This window comes from Dromaius novaehollandiae, chromosome 14 (genome assembly GCF_036370855.1).
Source record: "Dromaius novaehollandiae isolate bDroNov1 chromosome 14, bDroNov1.hap1, whole genome shotgun sequence".
NCBI lineage: Eukaryota > Metazoa > Chordata > Aves > Casuariiformes > Dromaiidae > Dromaius > Dromaius novaehollandiae.
In genome coordinates, this window is record NC_088111.1 from 4189008 (window position 1) to 4203893 (window position 14886).

The following is a 14886-nucleotide window of genomic DNA, read 5'->3' on the forward strand; positions in this document are numbered from 1 at the left end:
TAATCCAGGGAAGGTCTGGTACTTAAAAAGTGGGAGGAATTGTTGTTCCTCGTAGTTTTAGCATTACCAAATGTCTCCAGAACAGGATTAGCTGAGATAATTTGATCTTCCAGGGATCCTACAGAAGAAAGAAAAAAAGGATAAAAATCATCAGGATGCTAAACAGAAGATTTTAGACTGTGAGCACAACTACTCCTCACCCATCCAAAATAACCCAGTAAATACATTTTCTGCCCACCAGCTCCCACAGGAAGTTGAATTACTGTTGCAAGCAGCTCCGCAGGCTGTGCTCCTCTGTTCATCCTGAATCCCTTACCTTCTCATCCACAGCCTGTTTGCCAGTGCTGCTCATATTGGCAAAGTACTGAATGACCTTTTTTGTGTTCTCAGTCTTGCCGGCACCAGGTTCCCCAATAGGCAAAGTGAACATGGAAGACAAACAGTGTTAGTGTAAAAAAGAAATGGGCAGATTGTACAGCAATAAAGGGGAAGACTCAGGAGAGAAGTAATACCATTTCTGTGCTCTGTGTCAGACAGGCAGGAATGGTTGGAAGGGGGTCTGACATGCTCTAGACCTGCCACTAGACACCTTTCCCACCCCAGACCTAATTCTGCTGCCCCTCCATAGGTTTGTGAGTACGGAAAAAAAGAAAAAATCAAGACTCACAAGGTTACTTATGTAATCAGCATAGACTAGTTCTCACGGTCTGTGGGAAAAACAAAACTAAAAAGGCTCTTCAGAACCCCTTGGCTAAGAGGAGCCAACCCTTCTGTGCAGCCTGAAGTCATCTCCTTCCAAATGCCCCCTACATCTTCCTTGGCTTCTCAGTCCATGTGGGAAAACTCAATGCTATGAATCTTGGTCAGTGGCAAGATCATCTTCAAGACTTGCCCCTTCCTTTTCAGATTCAGCCTCACTGGAGACTCTCCTCTGAGGTCCAGCCTTGTGCATTTGGGGCAGGGCATGCAGATTTTGAGTCTGGTTAATCTCCCCAATTCCTAGAAGCACCACCAAATGTCAAGCATGAGGCAGCTTTCAGTGCTTAGTAGTTCACTCTTTCTGAAGAGGATTTTGGGGAGGTGCCAGGATTCAGAGATCCACAGGAGAACGGCTTCAGCCAGGGGAACATTGGGATCCGAAGGGACAAAGCTAGGGAAAAAGAGTGAGGTTTGTTGCTTGCAGGAAGAATAAGATTATTGCAAGGATAGAGGGCAGCATAAGACAGGCTAGGGACATGAGTAGTGTAAGGACAGCCTGCAGGGGAGAAGTTGTGGAGGAGGAAACAGGCACAGAGATACAAGCTGGGACATGACAATCCAGAGCCCCGATGGTGAGGAAGCTGGAAGGAGAAATAGGAAGCCACTGAAAGAATCCAACAAGGCTAGAATAACAGGATTTTTGCTGCAAGGCCAAATGTAGCTGCTGTTTATGTCTCTGAATTCTGAGTTATCTTACTGACCCCCCACAGCAGAGTAAAGCAGGAGAGGAGAGGAGAGTTTGCTCTTATGAGTCACCTGTAAGTATGTCATGGTAGGTGTTGTCAGAGATGGAGAACGGGTGAGGGGGCAGGCTCAGCCCGCTTCTTGCCTTTGTACATCTGAGCTCCCCTGGTCCCGTAGATTGGCAGCCCCTTGTAGGGGTTGATTGTCAGGCAGAACAAACCAGAGTAGGTCTGTCAGGAGACAAAGGGAAAAGAGACCCCAGATCCGAGGGAAACCGCTCTGCTCAGCCTTGGAAGCTGCAGTGCCCCTGCACGCTGAAGCAGCTGTTAGCACAAAGGGCTGCTTTCCTGTTTGCTACTAAAGAACGTACTCTTTTGTTACCAGGAGAAAAGAGACCAGATCTCCCTCCCTGATTATTGATGCTTATGTCTCTTATTATTTGGACAACATGCCCATCACAATGTTTTACCCAGATAAAACACTTTTCACTATGTTTTATTTTTGCAGGTGGCAGGAAATAAGCTGCAGGGAAATCCCACCTGGCTGAGGATCCCTCAGGCTGCTCTACAGCACTGTTCTCTCAAGGATCTCCATGCTTTCTGCAAATACCATGATTATTCCTCCCACTGATATTTATTTTGGTTTCCAGACCACCTGCGAGCCCCCAGAGCTCTGTGTGAGGGTAAATTCACAGCAGCCGCAGATCAGTATCACCCTCTGTTTTATGAATGGAGAAAAAAAAATGCAGGGAGTTCATTTGAAGACAAGGCAGAGCGAAACAGAGCACTCAGATGTTCAGGTGCTTTGCCATTTGCTTTAAACAAATGAGAGACAGGCAAAGAAAAGAGGCTTGGACGTGAGCTGTCACTGAAAGATTTAAGTCATACTTGTGCTCCCCACAATTTACAGCAGCAGTTCAATAGGAGCCTGCAACAGAAGAATCAAGCGCTGTCAAGTCAGGGACAGAAGGAAAGTCAACATCCCAAACCTGGGTAGTTATTAATAGTGGCCAGCAAGTGAGAGATGAACTGGGGAGAAATAGCAAGGGAGAATGTTCCCCCTTTCCCTTCAGGCTTCCGCCTTGTCCAGGGCTGGGCCATGAGGAGCCTGCATATGATTGAGGGAGGGGGCTTCTCTCCTGCCTTTTTTTCCTGAAAACTTGTTAGGGAAACTGTTCAATAACAAAACTGTAAGACCCTAATTCCAGTGAGGGTAGTTCTTAGATGGGAGGTGGTAGTGGGATTTCTGGAGTGCTGAGGGTGTTGGTGGTTTTCTGTGGTTCCCAGAGGAGTCCATGGAGCAGCTATAAGTAAGAGTGACCACAGAGCTTCTCCATCACTCCCTGGGGTCACAGCAGCCTTCGCAGAGGTGCCTTTTGTGCAGCACGGGCACAAAACCCTCTTAGCCTGAAAGGCTACAGTGATGCACAAAATAGCACAAATACAGGCACAGCTGCAAAAGGGGTTCAGAAGAACCTGAGAGGGAGGACCTGGTTCATCAGCTCCATTCGTCAGCCATCAAGAACCACGAGAGTCTTCCAAGAGTCCATGGCATACCCACTTCACATGCCCTTGAGTGTTTTGCACCCCTGTCACAACCTGAGACTATTAGGAGACCAAAAACTGTGGCAAAGCCATTCCACAGGAGGGAGCAGGGGAGTTCAAGGACATGACTCATGTCCCAAGGCTCTGCATTTCTGGGGGCCTGTTCCATGTTGGGAGCAGACTATATCCCACACTTCAGGCAGTCTTCCTTTCCCTGCCCACACATCAGAACTATCTTTAATGTTGTCAAGGCAACAGTCAGACTGCTGATGGTGAATAGTCTTTGTCAGTGTCCGGCAAACCAAAGATGTGCCTCCTGGGGACCTAGGATACCTGCTCAGCTCGTTGTTCTGTGCAGAGGCAAAGCTGCTGTCATCGTTACTATTATTCTAGCTACTTAGATTAAAGGGAACACAGGCTGTGCTGCAGCTTTGTTTCACTGTGCAGACACACTGCCCAGGCTAAGGGCTTCCCTCTATTCCACCACTGCGGCCTCAGTGACGACAGCCCCAAGCAGTGCTCCGCGCCAGCCTTGTGAGTCACGCTGTCTGCACAGGCGTTGGAGGAGTCAGTCTGGGATAAGCAGGAGAAGCCCCTGGAGTGAGCAGGTGACTCTGCCAGCATGGTCTGTTTTTAGAGGGTACTGCTTGGACTGAAGTCAGAACAGCTTGGCTATTGGAGAGGATCCTGGTGTTGGCCCCCCTGGTGATTTCATTTTCCCCCCATCCACCTGAAGATCTTGGTGGTCTAAAGACATGTGCCTGGAAGGACTCCAAGGCAGCAGTGCTGCACCTTTGGACAGTGGTTTCAGGGCTAAACAAGGTCCTGGTGTAACACTATCAGTTGTAATCTGCTACTCCAGGATGAGTTTCACCCATAAATCAGGAAGGAGAAAGGTTCCTCCATGCATCTCCCCTCCTGATCAGGCAAAAACAAAGAACTATAATAGCTCAGCAATCATTTCCCCTTTCAATCTATACTGTTAAAACTGGCCTTGCTGGTTTTCGATACTTGGATTTGCAACATGGGATGTGATGCTGCTGCTCCTTTCCACAGAAAGCTCAGGACTTCACTGTGTCTGTCACCTCCCTGAAATACATGGACTAGCATGGTCTCTAAAGTGGATCAATAAAATGTTAAACCAAACACCCACAGATGATAGATGCATGTGACTAAAAATAGTTCATGCTTGCATCCAACAGATTTTATTGGATGCAGGCCTCAAACTCTTCTGCAAACTTAAATTCATTATGGCTCACCATCCCTTTACAGCTGGGTAAACTGAGGCACAGCACAATTACAACTTAAATCTTGAGTGGTGTCCACTGGTTGTGGGTGCTCCTCCAGTCTTTGGCAGATGAATTACCTACAAAAAGCCTATTTTGTTCAGGCCTTTCAGTCTGAGGTTAGTAGGAGTGACTGTTGCTTAGCTTCCCTGAAGGCAGCCCTGAATTGTCTTGTTTAGGTCCCTAGAGGTTTTAAAAGCTTAGGTGTAAATGTTGTCCCAGAAGGCAAGAAAGTGTTAAGGCCATCCCAACAGTAGGGGGTGAGTTAAAATTCTGCAATGTCATTGCCCAAAGATCACATGGAATTTAACAAATACATAGTTAAAATACCTGCTGGCAGAGTACTTTTCTCTCTCTGGCTCTGCTTTCAATTTCTGCCCTATAGAGGTGTATGATCCTTCTCGCTCTCTACCCCCCACCTCTTCCCAGCAGTCAAACACAGCAAGTACCTACCAGAGACGATACTGGAAGACGTGTTTACAGGGGCTGGCCAGGCTCTTATAGCTGTGGAAAGGGCCTGAGCCAGCACTTAACCTTTTAAAAAAGATGACACATTTCTGATCCATAAGTTCAGCTGGGAGCCTGACTGACCAAAGCTTTGGTCCCTCAGGAGAGATCAGTTAGTGCTTTGTTTCTTGGGGATTTCTCCTGCTCTTTCCTTATAGGATGTTTTATGAGCTTCGCTGCTGGAGTATAGGGACGAGAGGCTGAAATAGAAAGATTGTCTGTTGAAGGTTTCTTTCAGAGTCCCATCTTTGGCCATGACCTTCTGGCCAGGTGGACTGACAGATTTCATCAGTGAGAAGAGCTGATCTTTGGCAGACAGATGTCACACTGAACCCTTGGCCAAACCATGCACATTGGTGACCTGAGTGGCTTTTGATGGAGCTAAAGTTTCATTTTAAAATCATTTCTATGCACCATATTTATGATGAAAATCTTCTGGGTGTTTGTTCTGAGTAGACAGGATGAAGGCCGTTGTCTAGTCACAGTCTTAAGTGTTCAGTTGCTCAGTTGACAACTAATGACAACTACTTCTGTATCAGCTTTAGGTATTTCTCTGTAATGTTTGCCTCTACCAGAGCATCTGGAATGTGGTTACTCTGCAAGCATTGCCGTCATGAGCATGTTGGGTGAATATGTTTGGGATAGAGTTTCCAAGCAGGAAGATTCATAGAAACAGCCCCTTTGAGGTGAAAATTAGAGCATTCATGTTACACCCACCTTGAATTTGTAACTGACTATTCACCCTGAAAACCTTATTCTAAGAACGCAGCATGTCCCGTCAGGAGCAGAATAATACCACAAAAACCATGGCCAGCTTGAATTTTGAATATTGAGGCTTGTGATTAACTTCTCAGGAATGCATCCAGAACAAGTCGTATTTGCTGGCCTTTTTTAGGTAATTATTTCAAACCATGAATGCATGAGTGAAGATCATAAACAGTCCTGAGACAGACATCTTACAGAAGGACATAAAATGCATCATATGAATAATGGATTCTGACCTGTTCACCCAAGTATAATATACATAAATGTCCATTTTGCCCACTCAGGAGATATGGGCTGCAAAGGGAGCAATCAGATCTCTCCATGGAGTGATCCAGGTCAAAATGGCAAACCTTAAATAGATACCAGCTTACTCAGCCCAGCAACAGATCAGCAACAGCTAGAACTCAAGCAAATTGCTTCTTAAGTAACTAGGATGCCTCTCATGATTTTAATAAAAAGTCATTGCAGTTTCCATAGCACAGGCTATGATGTATCCTGTATCATCCCTGACCACACTGTTCTCTAGTCTTGTCCAGCACGTCAGCACACTGCATAAATCCCACTGTGACAGTCTGTGTTGGGCTGTGGCTGGTTCATCCAGCCACATCCCATTAGAGCGATTATATTATCTGGTAAAGATGTTTTTGAAGATCTGCTTAGAAAATGAAGGAGACATATTCTGACATGGTATTTCTGGGTGGCGCGGCACTTCACGGTTAGCTCTGCAGAGTGCTGTTAGAAAGCAGCATCCTGAAAGGCCTGAGCAGTGGATCACGGGGAGGGAGTTGTCCGCTGAGCAGGGTGTCTGCCTTCGATGTGGGCTCCATTTCTTGCTGTGACATAGGTTTCCTCGTCGTCTTAAAGTGAGAATAAAAGTCCAAGCTTCCTGCCTGAAGGGTGGGGAATGGTTTTCAGATGAGGGGCAAATTTGTGTGCGTAATACAGGCCATGTGGAAGAAAGGTTCTGGTCTCTTTCTCCTAGGGCTGCCAGGATTGCCAGGCTGAACACAGTGGCCTAGGTGTCCATAACAGCATTCCCAGTCATAAAGAAGGAGGTTATAAATGTACAGAGGGCAGGGAGAGGAAGAGGCGGTAGAAAAGGGCTTTTAACTGCTCGCTTTACAGCCTCAGCCTTTGCACTGCTGTGACAGCCTTGAAATAACAAGGAACTCCCTTTCAGATGCTGTCTTTCAGGGTTGCATTTAAGTAACAGCAGCAAACTGATCTCTGGTCATTAGGGGAGGAATGGTATCTGGATCTGCTGAAGGATCACCGGGTTATATAAAGATCAGTCCAGGAGACTAAGATGTTTGTGCATTTATTAGTCATTTAAAAAATAATGCTGGTTCTTTGATGAAAGCTGTATCCTCATTCTCAGCTGTTGTCTGTTGCCTGCTTGGGGAGTATCAGTGTAGAGCTGGAGAGGTATTGCCTACTTGGAGAGAATCCTGTGAGGGCTGGAGGGGTATTGGCTGCACAGAGACACATCCAGTTGCTAACCAAACAAGGACAGATTGCTCCTCATGAGGCACAGAGGGTCTGATGGGGAAGATGCCAAGTACTTTCAAATCCCACTAGGTGTTCAGTGAGTCATTGGTTCTGCAGAAGATGGTCTGTGCGGTTGCATGATCAAAAACTCTACAGGGAAGTGCACACATGAGAAAGCAAAGTTAAAGTCCTTTCTGTTGTTGTCTAACTTCTCAGTGCTCGGCTTTCCAAATATAGGACTTTTTAATGTGACAAATTATGTGAACAAAACAAACAACCAGTGTCTTTTTTTGGGGAGGGGGGGATAAAAAGGGGAAAGAAAATCTCCAGCATGTGGCATCAAGATGACCCCACACAGACTGTTGAGAAGATTGGGAGTTTTTAATCCACAGCACAGGCTTTGGACACTTGAACTCATGGAGCAACATATAGCACTAATGAGTTACTCTGCCCTAGGTGGACCAGCTGTACAGAGGACTAAGCCAACTTTTCCACCAGGATTTAACTGTGTCTGCCAACTGCAAAGGAGTATTAACATTCAGAAAACAGGTCTCTCCATGGATCTGGCAGAGATGGTGCACTAATGGTTAGCAAACCTTCTGTCTGTTCCCTCCTGTCTGTCTTACCTTAGTTCTCCAAATGTATCTGACACAGAGGTCAGGGACAGACAAAACCCTCAGACCCAAGCGTAAACCTGAGCAGATCTATCAGCTAGTCCCTTCCCTAGCCCCAACCTTTGGCCGCAGGACTCTATCTAGTTCTAGCCAAGGGCTACCAATGACCAAATTCTTAACCAGAGACCATCAGGAGCCACAACCTTGTCTTGGACAAGGACCCTCTCCCAGCCCCAGGTAGTGGGACGATGCCAGCCACAACAAGAGCACTTGGATTCCACTAGGATGGAATTACAAAAGGGCCCCAAATTCCAGCTCTAGCCTAGGACTGCCACCTGGGTAAGTCCCTTCCAGCGCAGGCTTGGAGCTTCTTTCTGTCCTATCTTTAACTGGCCCGCTATCTATAGCCCTAGATAGGGACACCAATAAAACCACAACCATAAACCTGGCCAGGACCTGTGAGTCAATCCCAACCTCACAGAGTTGAGGTTGAGTAGCACAGAGGGCTACTTGGCCTGAGTTTTGAAGATGGTGGATCCAGACTGTGAACCCAACTCACCTCAGCTGATTTTGGATCATGGCTGCTGCCATTTGGCACCGTGTGCTGCCTTGGATTACAAAGGGCTGTACATGGGCAGTCAGCAGCTTCATTGGTAGGACTGCAGAGCCTTCCCCATATACATTTGGAAGATCACCTGCTTGAGTACTCCATGCATGCTGCGGATCGCCCCTGTTCAATTAAGTCTGCCCGTAACATTCAGGAGCAGAAAAGACAAGGCAGTGGGGGATGAGGAAGCTCTGAGATTCCTCCTCCCCTTGTTTCCCTTTTTCCTAGGGAGTTGTGAACCGCTGTCTGGGAAAATGGGATAAAGGAGGAGGAACACACAGACTACCTGCCTGCTCAGAGGGAATTTGAGTATATATTTTTATGTATCTAATCCCCTAATGCAAGTTGCCCCAGTTAAAGCAAATCTGCTTGGAGGATCACACCAGCTGCAGTCCGTGTGAGCGTTCTTCCAGCAAGCAGCAAGATGGTGTTGCCTGGGGACTGCACTGGTGCAGAGAGCAGCTCCAGTCAGCTTGTCCGGGGAAGCTGTTTGCACCGTTCACATGAGGGATCCCTCCCAAACCTAGAGAGACATCAGTGTGGTGAAGTGGCAGAAAACATACAGCACAGTGAGATGTAATTACTGGGGGGCCCTGGAAGTTCATTACCAACCAGTGTGTATATATGTGTTACTGTGTCCAGTTCTGGGCTCCCCAGTAAGAGAGAGACATGGCACTACTGGAGGGAGTCCAGCGTAGGGCTACGAAGATGATCAGGGGACTGGAGCATCTCTCTCATGAGCAAAGGCTGAGAGAGCTGGGGCTGTTAAGCCTGGAGAAGAGAAGACTGAGGGGGATCTTATCAATGCATACAAATATCTGAAGGGAGGATGTCAAGAGGATGGGGCCAGACTCTTCTCAGTGGTGCCCAGCAACAGGACCAGAGGCAACGGGCACAAACTGAAACGTGGGAAGTTCCATCTGAATATGAGGAAAAACTTCTTTCCTGTGCGGGTGACAGAGCACTGGAGCAGGTTGCCCAGAGAGGTGGTGGAGCAGATGATCTCCAGAGGTCCCTTCCAACCTCAGCCATTCTGTGATCCTGTGTGATGTGGAACAGTTGAAACAGAGACTAGTATCACCCCTGGGCTTAGCAAAAATCATCTTCAACTCCTAGGATCAGGTAAAATATGCATATTGAATGTCTTCTTATCATCTCCTAAGTACAACTTTCAAACCAAGGCCCCTAAATACACATTTTAAACAAAGACACTAATTTCTGTTGAAGTGCTGTCCTCAGCAATGATAATCAGAGACGTCTGAGGAAGGTGAGTAGCCAGACGTCTGAGGAAGGTGAGTAGCCGGCACCCAGCATGCCTGGCAGTCCTCAGTAATACGTCCCTGGGGCAGTTTCCTCTTCCCCCTGCCCAGTCCTTGCTGGGGTGGCAGCAGGCACTGTCCCAGCCTGCAATGTGAAGCAGGTCAGACTTTCACTGTAACCGTCCATCACCCTTGCCAGATTGCTGGCAAATCAGTGCAATTGCCCCGCAGGCAGGTCAGCACAACAGCCACCTCCGGGAGCTTCACCCCGCTGCCAGCGCCCATCCCATGGCAGCAGTAACTCTGCTGGGCCCCACCAGCCTGCCGCCGTTCAGTGCCCAAATCCCTGGGCACGGCATCCGCCTGCTCCTCGGAGGAGAAAGCCGCCCCTGGAATTGCACCGTGCAGTCAGGAGAAGAGAAAATTTCATCTCTCGGTCTAAGTTGCACACAGACGCCCTGACAGCAAAGTGGCGTCCGGGGGCTCAAACCCCTGTGATTTATGTGAGTTTCCTGATCTTTTCCTGGGGTTTCTCTTCCCTACGTGATTTACAGCAGGCTCCATGCCTTTAGAGAATGCCTTAGCCTTTCTCCTGCCGGGCACCGTGGAGGACAGTGATGCGTGATTTATAGAAAATCAGGTGTTTTTTCAGTAGCTCCAAGGACGCGCCATCCCGCTGTTGTGTCTCACCCCCAAATTCACCTTAGCTCTGTCTGCTTCATTTCCTCCAGTTACAGACTCGGGGACTAAAGCAATTTTCATTGCTGGGCCTCATTAGGGAAAAAAACGTCTTTAAGATTTTTGGATGTAGGTGATTATAATTTCTGCAGCTGAATAAATCAGTGTCCCATAACCGACAGAGGATAATGGATTTAATAAATAGCTATGATTAAGTCTGATGTTATTTTTAAATAATTTCAAAAACCGTTACTCTAATCCCTCCGTGGCTGGCAGAAAGGATGCTGCTTAGAAGTTAAAATTAGTTCCTTAATGTTCAGTCTGGTGTGGAGTTACAGGCCCTCCAGGGCCGTGCTCGTTCTCCGAGGCATCCACTTACGCTCGCTGGCTAATGGGCATTAACAGCTGCTTTTGCCAAGTGTTGAAGGACCCCCACAACTCACGCTCAAGCGCTGCCGCTGTTCTCGTTTCTGGGGCTCAATTAGCTTGTCAGGAGCTCCCATGGCCTCCAGCGTGCCCAACTGATGGGATAATCAGTCGGTGTTACGCTCCACAGTTTTATCCACTTTACAAGCAAGAGGCTCCAAAATGGCTTTCACGAGCTGTCTCTCTTCCAGCACAGCAATTCCCTTGTCTTTAATACCCGGGCGATCCACAGCTCTGCCATGCCTCTTTATCAATAAATATAGATCTCTTTTGTATAATATCAATGTGACTTCCTAACACTTACATTTCTGAGTGAATGATCCCATTCTTAGCAGGAAAAAGACACTTAAGAACACTTTGCCTTGAACAAAACCACACAAAGAGACGAGTCTTCTGGTCCATGTAACTTCATACAAGTATTAGATGTGAATTGTGTATTTTCTCAACCATACGAAAAATCCTAGCGAACTTGAGCTAGGATTGCAGGAATGGAGATGTCCCAAAGTGCAGTGAGTAACCACGAGAGCTGGTATTGATCAAACCCATTTTAACCTGCCACATACCCAGGTGTTTGGGAGAAAATTAAGACTGTCAAGATAGGATTCCCGTTTCTTGGTGACATCCCATCACAGAGCCCTGCTATATTCCTGTAATAAAAACTGGCTGCAGGGGAAAGGCGCTGGGCTGGGGTGCGGTTTGCCCTGACCTGCTGTATCCGCAGGCAATGCAGGGTGTGATCCTGCTCTCCCACCACCCTCCGTGACACCTCAGCTCTAGCAGTGCGAGGCCACAGGATAAGCTGTTTTGACTGAAATGGTGGAAAATCATGCTTCTTTCTTTTCTTGTGATGGGTTGGGTTCCCTTTGAAAGCTGTCTGAACTGACACATCCCACAGCTCGCCGGCTGCAGCCAAGAGCGCGTGTGTGTGTAGGGGGGAGTGCACCTCTGGAGGGAGAGGAAAGCAGGATCACTTCGGGGGCAGCTACACTGAATTAGGGGTAACAGCAAGCTCGAGCCTTGGAAGATCCAGCTGCAGTGCTTAGCTTTGCCACTGGCTCAGCAATAAGACAGCGATAACAATAAATCCCTTCTCCCACCTTCCGCATGTCCTGATTAGATGGACTGCAACGGACAGGGGCTGTCTCTTATTGCTTGTTTGGTGCCTGACACGATGAGCTCTGATCTGGACTCAGATCCGTGGCTGCTGCAGTAACAACGGGATTGAAATGAACCTAGTGGCGGGCGGTGGGGGGGTCACCAGCTGCGTGACGCCTGCATCCCCGGGAGGAATCGGCACAAGCTGCGAGGTTAGCACTGCCTCCCTCCGGGATTGAGTACCACGGAGGATACATCCCAAAGGAAAAAGGAGGAAGCTGGATTTCCAGGCTCTGTCTTTGCCACACTTAGGAATTGCCCTGGGCAGGTGGGACATGGCGTGGGAATATCTTGAGAGGCACGTGGATTTGCCAGGCCCAGTCGAGAAGCAGCCTAGGTGTATTCGCACGGTGGCCCACGACCACCAATCGTCCCCTGGTGTGAACGGGGCTCTGCGGTGGGCAGAGCGGGGCTGGGTCAGGCAGCCCACAAGGATATTTCTGCATCAGGCACCCTCGTGCTTCAGTCCCAGGCTTAACGTAGTGAGGAAACGAGCCTGTTTGCGCTCAACAGCGTATTGACGGTCCCAGCAGTGATTCGCATGGGAAAGGGGAGTGGGATCAAGCATCTTGTTTCACCTCGGTTTGCACCAGCCTGAAGCACAACTGCAGCTGCCCCAGCAACAACCTGCTCTGAGCATCTGGTTGCTCCGCGACACAGACCGCTGGCGCGTCTCTTGGCTCGGGTCCCTGCCAGCCTCACCGTACCAGGGAAACCATGGCACTCGGCGATTTCCTCTGCGCTGGGGCATCTGCGTCAGGCTCCCCCCACGCACAGCTGGGCACAGGGCTTCTAAAGGCTCTGCTGTGAAGCGCTCGTGTAGCACCAGTGCAGCAGGGCTGGACTCAGTCTTGGTCGACATTCCTTGGTATTGCTGTAACTAACAAGTAAAATTAATTAGTTGATGTTAGCTTAATGGACTACATTAGAGTTGAGTGAGAAAATATGCTGTTTGAGAGCAGACGTTCACAGAATTGGCAAGAATCCCTACCTTTGCTTTCTCCCTGCCAGGTGAGGTTTCCTTTTGCAGAAGGACTGCTCCGAATAGCTGCTGTAGCTGTACAACCTCGTGCGATGGAGCCAGGGCCATGCCTGCATCATCTAACCCCGCTGCCGAGAAACGGCACGTTGACACCTTTCCTGACCAGTCCCTTTCCCTGCACACAGTGGCAGTAAGCTTATTAAAGAGACATGACAAAACAGAGGAGGGAAAAACAGCGCTTTTATCTCAAGGCTTAAAACTGATGTTTTCAAATCTGCCACCAGTCACAGTCTAACTAATCCACAGTGTCATGGTGGGAGCGCTTGACCAAGGGTTACACGGCGAGAAAGAGCAGCAACAAAAAACCCCTCTAAACTGGAGCTGCAGCTTTTCGTACCTGTCAAGATGTGGATTTTCAGCCTGAGCACACAAGGCTGAGCTCAGGGGACACTGTCATGTAGATTTAGGGTTTTATCTCCTTTCCTCTCCATTAGCTGTGATACCCTCTTCCTATGCTGAAAACTGAAACATTTTTTCCTCCAGCGCTTGTCCCCTTTCCCATTCGGCAAATATCGATCTGCCCGTGTCCTCAGCACGGGTTGAGATCAGGTTGCTCATCCTGCGCCTGCTCGTGGGTCGAGCGCTCGGCAGTGCCGCTTCTCCTGCCATCGGTGATGGAAGCAGCGTACGGGAGGGGGGTGTTAATCAATTTGCACGTGTTTTCTCTCCGTGTTCTCTCTCTCCGTGTGCTGGCGGTGACAGAGCCCTGAACACGATGGGTCTGATCGCACCTGGCGGGTGGAGGGGAAATAGAAAAGGGCAGAAAGAGAAAGAGCAGCCCAGGATAACAATAAACTTCTCGCGGCCTTGTTACAGGTTCGTACCCTGCAGCACCGTGAGCGAGGAAGCGCTCAAGGCAAAAGGACGACGGCTCTGCCCCCGCCGCGCAGCCTGCTCGGCACTGCCCTGCGCGAGAGGCTGCCCTCGCTCATCTCGCAGGGCGGTTTTAAGCCAATTTAATTAAACTGCTTGGAAAGGTTGCAGGGGCCCATCTACTTCAGCTTGAACCAGGCCTGTTTTGATTTAGCTTTGGCTGATTAGGAATTAACTGAAACAAGCCACTCAGAAAACAAAATTAGAGGGTGCCCAATAACTTTTGCACCAGATTAAGTTGAATTAAAAAGCAATTGAAATGTAATTCTGTTTCAAGCAGCCAAGAGACAAGAGAATGCAACCAGTGGCACCTGAAACTTAAAAATACAGTGTTTAGGAATAGCACGACTAGCTTTTTAATGTTCACAAACAACAGATATACCTGAAGATCTTCTCTCAAACCCCCCTCTCCCCAAATCACCTTCCACACAAAGCTTTGTACAATTTGTTTCAATTACCTTGAAAGGGAGAATTGGCATGACCCTGCTGGGCTTTGAATCTATGATTTAAAGCAGCCTGGGTACTGTACAGTATATTTTCACAATTATTTCCATGCTGGAAATAGCAGCACAGTGAAATAGTTGTTCCCTGTAACTCATATAATTTATTTTAAAATAGCTCTCACGATGCACAGTTAGCAGGATGTAAAGACCCACATCGTGCGCCCAGGGAAGTTAGGTGCGAAGGGTGCAAACCTCGGTCTGCCGACCCCAGCGCTCGCATCCGACTCCCAGGAACCACCTCATCTCCCCTCCCCACGGCGAGCCCCGGACACCCCCTCCGAATTCCCGCGCCTCCTGTCCCCCCCCCCCCAGAAAAAGTGGTAAGTAATGCAGATTAGGTTTTAATTATATATTTTAATAGCTGCTTTCCCTGCCCATTTAGCAAATACTGCTCCTCCTGGGGGGGCTGGCTGCAAAAAGGGCCAAAGGAGGCAAATGTAGACGTAGGGAAGAAGCATGGGGTGGGTGAGAGCAGGGCAGCTCAGGAGGGAGAGCACTGCTGCTCCTTGTTAGGGAGCATCCAGGTGCTGCCATGAAAAGCTGGTAATTGAGGGAGAGGCTGGCCTGGGAGCGGCCAATCGGGGGGAGCTGGTGGCTCTGGGGGGGAGATAAAAGAGCCAGATGGGGACTGATGGGCATGGAGAGGGGGTTGAGGTGAGTGGCTTCTTCCTGGGGGTTAGGGGTGGGCTGTGGTTG

General features: G+C 48.6%; 1 protein-coding gene across 15 annotated transcripts in view; it reads left to right on the plus strand.

Annotated features, from left to right (window-relative positions):
• The window catches only part of KPNA7 (karyopherin subunit alpha 7), a 61390-nt gene that overhangs the window by 36182 nt on the left and 10322 nt on the right, over nt 1–14886 (plus strand). For 3 of the 15 annotated variants that reach the window (XM_064520120.1, XM_026095181.2, XM_064520129.1), the window contains one exon: nt 1951–14510. The exons of 3 other annotated variants lie outside the window; for them this stretch is intronic. The gene's annotated coding sequence lies outside the window, so the exon portion shown is untranslated. The remainder of the gene's footprint in view (nt 1–1950; nt 14511–14886) is intronic. 9 more of the 15 variants (XM_064520123.1, XM_064520122.1, XM_064520126.1 and 6 more) reach the window with 9 other exon arrangements.